The sequence below is a fragment of the Canis lupus genome, chromosome 4 (genome assembly GCF_011100685.1).
Source record: "Canis lupus familiaris isolate Mischka breed German Shepherd chromosome 4, alternate assembly UU_Cfam_GSD_1.0, whole genome shotgun sequence".
NCBI classification, from domain to species: Eukaryota; Metazoa; Chordata; class Mammalia; order Carnivora; family Canidae; genus Canis; species Canis lupus.
The window spans coordinates 78,603,183-78,614,358 of record NC_049225.1 but is presented as its reverse complement, the minus strand read 5'-3'; the positions used below and the strand labels follow the sequence as shown (position 1 = coordinate 78,614,358).

At 38.5% G+C, this 11,176-nt stretch overlaps 1 pseudogene; it reads left to right on the top strand.

Moving 5' to 3' along the window:
* The first annotated feature begins 6,845 nt into the window (after nt 1-6,845).
* Nucleotides 6,846-7,959, top strand: LOC111095754 (annotated as a pseudogene).
* The last annotated feature ends 3,217 nt before the right edge of the window (nt 7,960-11,176 follow it).

Genomic DNA, 11,176 nt, shown 5'->3' with positions numbered 1-11,176 from the left:
CTGCCTCTCTCTCTCTGTGTCTCATGAATAAAAAAAATATATAAAAAAAAGAAAAGTTATGTTAATGATCGCATATGAAGAAACATGTTAAGCTTTGTCATAATATTAGTGCAAATGAAAAATTGTTCATACATACTCACTTAATATGATGCAAAACTTTTGCAGGACTTCATGGATATAGTATGATTCAAACCCTGGTTGGATCAAGTAAGAAACTGGACCAAACTATGTGATTGAGAGTAAACACAGTAATGATGACAACAATATGAAGATGATATAAACATAGAATATTGCTTTCCAAAGTCAAACATAATGGGATGTTTAAAGTGCTACTGTTAAGTGATTTATCTATGTTGTGTAATTATTCAATAATTGGTGAATGAAGGGTAGTCTGTAATTAGAGGAAAACAGCGACTGCTATCAATAAGATATAAGAATGTTCTTGAGCTTGAGTATTGAAACAGAGATTCATAAATCATTGTTTATTTAGTATAGTTATAAATTTATTAATTCAGAGAAATATACGTTATTTTTAATGTCTATTTTTACGTGTATTAGAAATATCAAAACTTGTAAGATTTATAACGTTTTCACTGAAAATCAAGGATTATACTAGATAAACAATAATTTCTTTTTACCATTTAAATATATGTTTGTGTGAAATATAGCAACCTCTTAAATTCCACAAACTGTATCAACCATATAGATAAAACAATTTTCCAAGGATAAAGTATACTAAGGCAAGCAATGATGTTGCCAAAGCTTGGCACATCCACTGGAATATACTGTTTGAAGTATGTGACATCTGAAGGGGTACTCTGCCTCGAACGTTGAGGGAAGGGTTGGTGTCCAAATTGACTCTTCTCTTTTGGCCAAGTATTGTATAAGGGAATTTTAGAATGATTTAAATCCACTGAAATGTTTAATTCAAAACAATATTGGTTACTTGGGAGATATTCTGAAGTTTCAGTTTTAATTAATGATATACTAGATGCAGACATAAAAATGCCTAAAATTTCTTGTTTAAGAGTCCAGTAGGATTTTTGATAAAAAATAGTGGGTTCTATAAATTATCTGCAGACCCTCAAGTACTGAATAAAAGGGTGCCTATAATAGCATCAGCTGTGCTTGATATGATGTTAATTCACTCCATTAAGGAAGGATGGTAATTTTGTGATGGTCTTAACTAACACTTTCTTTTTGATTTCTATTTCAGAAACACTTTGCTTGACTTGAGATGGAATGAACTATACATTTATTGTTCTCCCACAAGGACTTTTAAACTTTTGTGTATTGACTCCAGCTGGTGAGACTTAGGTTTGATTTAATTGAAAACTATTGTTATTCATTATATTGATGATATAATGTTGATATCTTAACTTGAAGATTAAGGTGAGAATGAATTAAAATACCTGATTTTTGACATAACTACTAGGGAGACATTAATCAACGTAAGTGAAATACAGATTCCAGGACAAACAGTAAAATTATTGTTTATTACTTGGGCTATAACAATTAAAGAGATTTGTCAATCAACCAAAACTAAATTGTTGATTTTTTCCAGTTCCAAAATCGAAAGAAAATGCAGAAAGATTGGTCCAGTTGTTAGGTTTCCAGAGGAATCATGACGCATATCTAGATATTGTTTTCAGGACTATCCACAAAACCATAAAAACATCTAGATTTAAATGAATATTTAAGTGACATAAGGTTCCCTTGAGCTTCAGAGAGCCTCTTCCACTGATCCTTTGGTACCTGTAGCAGGCAGATCATGTTGAATGATCTCCACCTCCTGGTTTTTATGCTCCTTTATAATTTCTCCCCTTTAAATGTAGACTGGCCTGGTGATTTGCTTCTTATCAATAAAATATGGCAAAAGCAACATCCTGTCACTTAGGCTGCAAAAGATCATGACTTCTACTTCTGTCTCCTTTGTTGGATTTGACAAAGTAAGTGGCTATGTTGGTGAGGCATATGTAGCAAGTTGATGAGGGAAGTCCTACGGCCGATAGGTAGCAAGATAGGAGGCCCTAATTCCAGTGGTTCTCAAGGAATTGAATCTTGCTAACAATGACATGAGCATGCAAACAGATCTTTCTCAGTTGAGACTTCATTTGAGACCCCCGCTGGGGCCAACATTGCAACATTAAATATGGTCTTATGGAGTAATCCTGAAACAGGGAACCTAGCAATAGCAAGGTCCTTGACCCACAGAAGTTGTGAAATAATAAATGTGTGTTGTGTTTCAGCAGCTATGTTTATGATCATTTGTTGCAGAGTAATAAATAAATAATACAAGCTCATATATGATTCTGACATTCAGAAGACATTAAAAGTAAAAAAAAAAAGAGGTTAAAAGTATTAGTTATACACACTAATGCTGACTGGAGCCTTTGGCAAAGGCCTATAAGTACCATCTAGTTGTAATGGCTGGGATTTAAAACCAGGAAAATTATTGGAGGCACCAGGAGTACGCTCTTTGAAAAGCAAATTATAACCCTTGTTAAGGGCTTTAGTAGTATCCAAAATACTCATCACCTCAGGGTTTATGTCAGAATAGTATTACAGTAGAGGAGATTCACTCATCATATGTCAGAATGCCTGTCAGGGTAGTCACCTAAATGAACAAGCGGCTGACATGGCTTTGGGACCCACATTAATTCCCTCTTAGAAGTCATCTGATCCCATAAGGATTCCAAAAGGAGTTAAAAAACTCTTGTGTATAATCAGTTATTAGAGGACGCCCAATAAGTATCATGGCTAAAGGTGGAAAACCAACATTCAATCTAGAAGGTAGCCACATTGTGACCTGTGATAGCTTTATGTAGCTGGAGAAGGAAAAGAAATATCCCCTAAATAAACAGAATTAGAATGATATTTCTAATTTATGAGAAGAATAAATAATAATGACAATGGAAAGGTATGGATTTATACAGCTCCTTAGTAGCCAACAAACAGGCTATAAGGTCAGGAAAATAGACTTTGGATGGCTGGAGGATGAAAGGGACCCTATTCTGGGTTCTGGGTTTGAAGAGGGCATTTCAAAGTGGGACAACCTGTATTTATCAAAACAAAGCCCTTAGAAATTCAGCAGCATCCAGGAATAAACAAGCTAAGGCCTTTATTCACTACTTGGAAGTGATCCCTTAGCTACATTATGTGGGCAGTGATAGAGGCTTTCAAGGAATACAAACAGGGGAAAAGAGAGAAAGAATTTCCTCTCTCCAAACCCCACCATCCCATTGCCCTCCATGAGACAATTGCTGAACTATTAAAAATTGCACACCAGGGGTATCAACTCCTAGCATGTTTTTAAAAATGTCTTCCTGGACACCTGGGTGGTTTAGTGCCTGCCTTCAGCCCAGGACGTGATCCTGGAGACCCAGGATCGAGTCCCAAAACAGGCTCCCAGCATGGAGCCTGCTTCTGTCTCTGCCTCTGTTTCTGCTTCTCTCTCTGTGTGTCTCTAATGAATGAATGGATAAATGAATGAATGAATGAATGAATGAATGAATGAATAATAAATAAATAAATAAATAAATAAATAAATAAATAAAATCTTTAAAAAAAAGTCTTTCAACAGGGACTCCTGGGTGGCTTAACAGTTGAGCATCTGCCTTTGGCTCAGAGCATGAACCCGGAGTCCTGAGATCGAGTCCCACATTGGGCTCCCCTCAGGGAGGCTGATTTTCTCTCTGCCTCTCTCTCTGTGACTCTCTCAATAAATAAATAAAATCTTCAAAAAAAAAAAAAAGTCTTCCAACCAAAACTATCGTTTCCTCTATTTTAAAGGTATATTTTTAGATTTTTAATTCTGAATAAAAATAATCTTACATTTTAAAATCTCCTACGTTTAGATTTTTAAAAATACACTAAAAGTTCTGATATTAGCATTACCACTACTGCTGATATTAGCTCCCAACAATTTAATATTTGCAATGAGCTGAATATTGTTTAATTGCTTCATGTGAATTCCCTTTAACTAAATTTACAATGTTTTGAGAGCGTATTGTTAATATCGACACCATAAGTTAACTGACTTTCCCAAGGCACACATCTGGTAAGTGAGGAAGTATTTGAACCCAGGCAAGCTTCTTTCAGAAGTGGCATTCTAAAGCACTTTGTTATATTGGATTCCATAATATCAAGACACAATTCCTCTAGATCTAGGTCACAGAAAATACAATATCATATATAAGCTTCTCAAGTATCTAAGGTGTGATTTTGCTCTGAATCTTTTCTGTAGACATATGTAGAGATGATTCTCTTTAGAATTTGCTGGCCCATGGGGTCATTCCTGAGTACATCCCTCTACTTCCGAACACACAGTCCTACCTAATGCTTAGGAATACTTTTAAAACATCATAGTTTCAGATACCTGCTGTGGTATGCAACTCTGAGGGAAAATATTCCACATTTTTTCCATGTGCTACAATGTATCCAAAAATATTTCCAGAAGACCATTCTAGCTTTGCTGGCAGAGAGTGTCGGAGCCAACTTTTCTGCAGTGTCTGGGAGGCTTACTGTATGAGTGTGAATGCCGATTTTGTTTCTCAGATTTTAGAGTAGAATGTCACCTGCCCTACAAAAGTATCCTTTAATTCATTTTAGTTATAATTAGGTGGTTGTGTAATAACCGATTTGGCTGGCCTTTATCCCAGTTGCTGAGAAATAACCTCAAAATCCGGGATCCCTGGGTGGCGCAGCCGTTTGGTGCCTGCCTTTGGCCCAGGGCGTGATCCTGGAGACCCGAGATCGAATCCCACATCGGGCTCCCAGTGCATGGAGCCTGCTTCTCCTTCTGCCTGTGTCTCTGCCTCTCTCTCTCTCTCTGTGTGACTATCATGAATAAATAAATAAAATCTTAAAAAAAAAATAACCTCAAAATCCTTGGAACTTCCTTGGTGAGAGGGGTGTCCTTGTTGTCCTTATGGTGGACTTCAACCACACCTGATGGTTTATGCTGAGGTGGCCCAGGGTAGGCCCCCGCATAGTTTATGCTAAGGTGATGACTCAGGAGAGGAGTTGTCCATGCCAGAAGGGAAGACCAGTCGTGTGAGGCTGAGGGCTTTGCATCACATACCAGCCAGATCTCTAGACAATGGAGAAGAGCTGGAATTTCAGCTCAATAGCATGACCAATGATTCCATCAACAATCTACAAGTGATGAAGCTCCATCAAAAACCTTAGACAAGGGATGCTTGGGTGGCTCAGTGATTGAGCATCTGCCTTCTGTCAAGGGTGTGATCCCGGAGTCCTGGGATCGAGTCCCGCATTGGGCTCCCCATGGGGAACCTGCGTCTCCCTCTGCCTCTGTCTCTGCCTCTGTCTCTGTGCCTCTCATGAATAAATAAAATATTAAAAAGAAAACTTAGACAATACAGCGTGGGTGAGTATATCTTGTTGAAAATGCTGTGTGTTATCACAGAGTGATGTGCTGAGAGGTTGTTACCTGACTCCCACAGAAGGAGTACAACAGGAGTATTGTGTTTGGAATCCTCTAGGAACTTGGACTATATTCTCTGCCTTCAGCTGGTTCTGGTTAGTATCTTTTTGCTAAAATAAAACTGTAATCATAAGTATAGTTCCTCCTGAGTCCTAAAAACTGTTGTGGCAAATTATCCAACATGAAGAGGTGGTGAAAACTCTCCAATTATAGCCAGTTGGTCACAACTGGTTGTTGCCCAGGAACCCTCGGACTTGCAGCTGCTATCTAAGGTGAGGGCTTGAGGAGCACCATGCTCTTAATCTATGAAGCACGGTCTAAGTCTGGATAGTGGAAGTTAGAAGTCTTTGTAACAGAATAACAGTGAAGTTGAATGTATGATTTCACTTCATAATTTAAAAATATGTCAACAAAACATTATGAGATATTTAAGATCACTTAAATAGGGTATTATCTACTATGAGTTAATGTGTGGTGTTTAAAAATTGGAATTGTATTAACATTATATGTAAAAATGTGTCTATTAGGTTAAAATATTTCTGTGTGTTCAAGCTAAGTGTTGTTCTCACAATTTATCTTTAATTTAAAGCAAGTATAATTTGCTTCATTTAAAATTAAGTGAAAAAATAAATAAATAAATAAATAAATAAATAAATAAATAAATAAAATTAAGTGTACTTAGGGAGACTGGCAGGAGCAGTGGAAGCAACCTTCACCTACTTGTATCAAGGGAATGACACTGGTATCCATGGATGGCTCGAAGGAGACCATGCAGGGTTCTGAACAACCATTGGGTAAGGAAGTTTGGAACTTCCTCTTATGCCACTGAATTCTGTGAAAAGGCTTTGGAAACAATAGCACAAATGAAATGATAAAGTGTGTTTGAGTTAGAGAGAAGCTGTGGACACATGTTTGTGCTCTGCCTTGCAATAGTTATGCAATTTTAACTAAGACACAGTCCTCAGACAAAGAAATGAGAAAGAACAAAATAATGGGAGCCTGAAGATGATGAAAATAGCATCAGCTCTGGGTCAGTTTGTGTGTCTGTTTATTGACGTGATATACATCAGGGGCACTGGTCTTTGTCATTCAGGGCTTCAGCATCATCGAGGTGACTGCAGGGGCAGGGAGGGTCCAGTGGGCCCGCACTGACCACCCCACAGGTGGAAGTGGTCATGAGGTCTTCTACAGGATCATGTCTGGCATAGGGATTACTGGTACTCACGTGTTGATCTTCTGGTTTGCACAGTAGCCCAGAGCCGATCCCAAATTGATCCATAAAAACTTCAAAACACTGAAGCCAGCCTTTCTGCATATTCTCATGATCTTGGAGGAACAATAAGAGATGATATTAAAAAAAAATCACTTTGTCTTCTGGAAGGCCAACTCTCTGTTCCTCATGAGAACAGCAAAAGAAAAGGCTCAGAAGCAACTGCAAGAGACACAAGGTGAAAGAAGTGGTTGAAGGCATCTCCTTGCCTGTAGGAGATGGCTATGTTTCCAGCATCAATGGAACAGATGAAGATATTTCAACATGGATCACAGTCAACTTCCTAGCAGGCAGTTTAAAGTCCCCAGGAGGAAAAAGTGTAGGCATGCTAGATTTGGGGCAAGATCCACTCAGGTCATCTTGTTTCTGAGAGTTGAGAGCACCCTTCTGACATCTCCAGTTGATAGCACAACAACATTCCAGATGTTTAACAGAACCTATCATCTCCATTTCCACATCTATGGGTCTTGTATTGATGTTAGCAAGACTCAGATTTGGGAGGGCATAGAGAAGAATCTAGTAAAGGTGGAAAGGAGTTTGTCAGTCCTGGTTTGTCTCCCAGTTTCAAAGGAGATAGAAACATGTTGAAATAATATACAGGCTGTCAGGGCAGAGATGGTTAGTTTCCAGGAGTGGCAGAAATCCTTTAAAACAAAGTGAACAAAATGGAAGAAGTGAAGAACTCGGTTCTTTTCTTTTTCTTTCTTTCTTTTTTTTTTTTTTTTGTACTTTCCTACTACCATGATTTTCCAGGAGAATTTGCCCTCATACATGCAGAAAGGAGGCAGGCTTGTGGTTGGAGACTTTGAAACTTCAATCAAATGTGTGTGTTAGACAACAGAGACTCATCCACAGAACAGCCCTTTTGTAGGTATGCATAGATTTCACCTATGTCAGCTTGCCACTGCAACAATTCATGTTTCTGGGGAACAAAGTGCTAAAGCTGACTCAGAAAATTGACAATGTTAAGACCAGCTATGCTCTGGGAGCCATTTTTCATTACATCGGCTCACTGAACCGACAGAAAAGTCAAGCCTCTTGGTCACCCAGCTTCTCAGTGACCTACGACCAGGCTGCCCTATTCCCCCCATCTCTCAATCAGCACTCAGATTTACCTTGGGACATCCTCCCCAAAGTGGTGACGATCTCCATGAGAACAACAAACATTTTAAGACGAATAAGTTCTGAGGATCTAATGTATAATGTTGTGACCATAGTTGATAGTACTGTATTGTATAAATGAAATATACTAAGAGTAGGACTTAAGTGCTCTCACAAAAAAAAAAAAAATGTTAATTAAATAGATCAAGGGAATCCTTTCATAAGAATTGCATATATCAAATCATCATGTTGTACAGTTTACATTTATCATGATTTTGTCAGTTATATCTCAGTAAAGCTGAAAAAAAAAGTCAAAAATAGAAACAGATCTTGCACACAAGAGAGGATTGAGGACGTTTCTTGATATGCCCATCCTTGTGGTTATATACCACAGTCTGCCTCTATCTACCTACTATACTCCTTAGAATGGATTTTGTAGCATGGGAAATGGTTTGGGAAATCTCTCCCACTTTAACTCTTTAAAATATTAAAATAAATAAACAGAGAAGATCCTTCAGGATCTCCCTCCCTAGACAGGTCTGTCAGCTGACCGGACATCAACCAAAGTGATTTTACCCTCAGTTGAGCTGTTGAGGTATTGAAGGGCCCACAACATAGCCTAACACCCTCCTCTCTTCTAACCTCAGAGTTGGGGTGCTTCTGTGCAGACTTGCCCCAGGGACTTTTAGAGTTCTCCGTGTAATGGTTCTTAGGGCAAGCTTTAGCTTCTTCATCCGGGCAGCACTGCAGCCTCACTGTAGAATGGCAGTTTTGTCTCATGTGACCTGAAGATCAGAGCATTGGGAAAGGCTCTAGAGGAAAGAATGAAGGTCCAGGCCTCAATGGCTGTGTCCGTCAGTTAGCTGTAAGTGGGCCACGGAATACAGAGGGGCAAAGTAAAGCTGTTCAGGCCAGTAACACTCAGCTTCCACCTCCACACTGCCCCTCGGTCTCCAGGGTTGTTGTTTCTGTGATAGGGCATCCTTGTGATACAGGAGTCTTTTATTGTTCTCCCTGCTACCTGCCTGGTTTCTTCCTGGAGGAGTAGGACCTCTACATTCTCTGAGTGGGGAGATTCTATAGACTGTCCTGGTTGCTCTCAATGTGAGCCAAGTAAAAGTAAAACACACACATATACACATATACCCAGCTCTCTGAGAAAGATGGGGTAGATCTTGGGGTGGGCACCCATGAACTTTGTGACCAAACATGTTTATCTCTTCCTTGGGTGTGGACGTGCACTGTTATCCAGATGCCTTCCTCAAATCCTTGACTGGTTTGGTTTGGAGCTAAGTGACAGAGATATCACTACAAACAGTCATAGGAATCCCAAGGAAGAAGATTTAGGGGGTGCAAAATATCACTGTATAGAGCCCTCATATGCCCTGATTCTTCAAAACTGGTACTTAAATACTGTTTTTTAGGGTGAATGTGATGTTGAGAGTCAATTGCTGTAAAAATATTTCTAGTCATGATACTTTCATTTCCAGATCTCTTAGCAACATCTTTGTAGTGTGGGTACGGAGTGGCTCATGGAAGATTTATGTTCCAACAGTGTCCCCTTTTCTGGGAAGTGGCTCTGTTCAAGTGCATCCCTACCAGGAACTACCTTTGCAGTCAAGCAATGACAAAAGAAACTGAGGACTCCATTGTACTTCTCATCTGTAGATCCCAACTTCAGAGATCTTCCTGAATCAGAGTCCCAAGCATCATCTGCTCTTTACCCTTCCTGGTGTCTTGAGTCACAGCCCCTTCACCTGCCAGCACAGAGATGTCCTTGATACTCTCTCTACCCATCCTGTGTCCTTCTGGGAGACCCTCCTTCATCAGCAGGCAGAGGTCTGTTCCTTGGGAGACTTAGTCCATTCATTCTGCTTAAATATGGTTTAGGGTGTTCTGGACCAGCCCTTAGAGTCACTCATCCAGTAAAGGTACAGTAAGAATAAGCTGAACCTTGTATGTTCCATCCTAAATAAAATAGTTTAAAAAGGAAAAGAAATAAAGTGTTCTCATAAAATGTCCTCAAGCAAGAGTAATGCTTGTCAAAACATGTATTAAATGTTGCTTAGTTCTTTACTGAATGAATTATAGGAACACCTTTAAACAATATGTAAAGTCTACACTCTGAAATTTGAATTAAATATATACTTTTTGAGCCCCAACCCACATAACCTCAGTGTCTAACTCTATTACCCATAGTTTTATATTTCACACAACATTTTTACAATTCATAGAGTAAATTACACAAGGTTTCGGGCCATCAAACCATCAATTTTACTTTCAATAAGATGTCATAAAAAAAGATTTCATAAATATACTTATCTGAAGAAAAGTAAAACTTAGCACTAAGCTATTTGGATCATGCTTTGTCAAAAAAGATGGAGAATGGGACCACTTTGAACAGACAGAGGATTTGTTCTTAACTGCTTTAGGGTGAACTATGTGAAGTTAAACTTTTACAGTGGGAAAAGAAAGAAGTTCCCAGATTTCAAAGATAGAATAATTCTATAGTTCCGAAAAATGAGGCAGCAATTGTCCTTCCTCCATTCCTAATATAGGCCATTGATGCTGTTAAATTTTCCTGAAATATTTCTGCAAGTCAAAAGGCATGAATGATTCAAGGAGTTACCAGAAAAAAGAAATTTATCTCTTCTTGCAACATTATTTTATATGTTTCTCTTTGAGTCGTTTTTTGGGGGAAGAATTTCAACTAATAGAACACTAATGAATTGAATCAGATCACACACACAAATAAGGATTCAGAGTCCCCTCCTAAGCTAGAGGCAAGAGACCTAGTGATCAGAAGAGCTTGCAAATATCCCTGAGAAGCTGAGCTCCTATAACTTCCTGGTTATTGTGGACGTTAATTCTTTTCCATAAGGGCAACTCAGTCCACATGGCAAAAGAATCTATTCAGATCTTGTGAGTTTACAAATTGAACAACCATGTAGCATGAGAAACTGTTTCTAACATCACCAATTAAAAATCCATTGGGAAGAAATTCTTACTGTTCTTGGGGAAAGGGAAGAACCTACTAAGGAGTAGATCCTGTAAGATATTACTGAACAGATGGAGAGGAGTCTCTGCAATTGACGGATTTTGATCCCATCATGATAGCAGTGTTTGAAGCCAAACTCATACTTACCCTTCAAAAGAATTTCTGGCAGTCATGTACAGGAGTTTTATTAATATAATTATATAACTGGTAAAGAAAGGAAGTATTTTTATTAAAAGTGGAGTCCAGTGATTAACTGAATTTTTCCTCTTTTCATATTTTAGCTATATTGCTTCTAATCATTAATCTGTAATAACAAAGAGGACTTAAAGTTAATCTCATATAATCATAGATTTCACTAGGG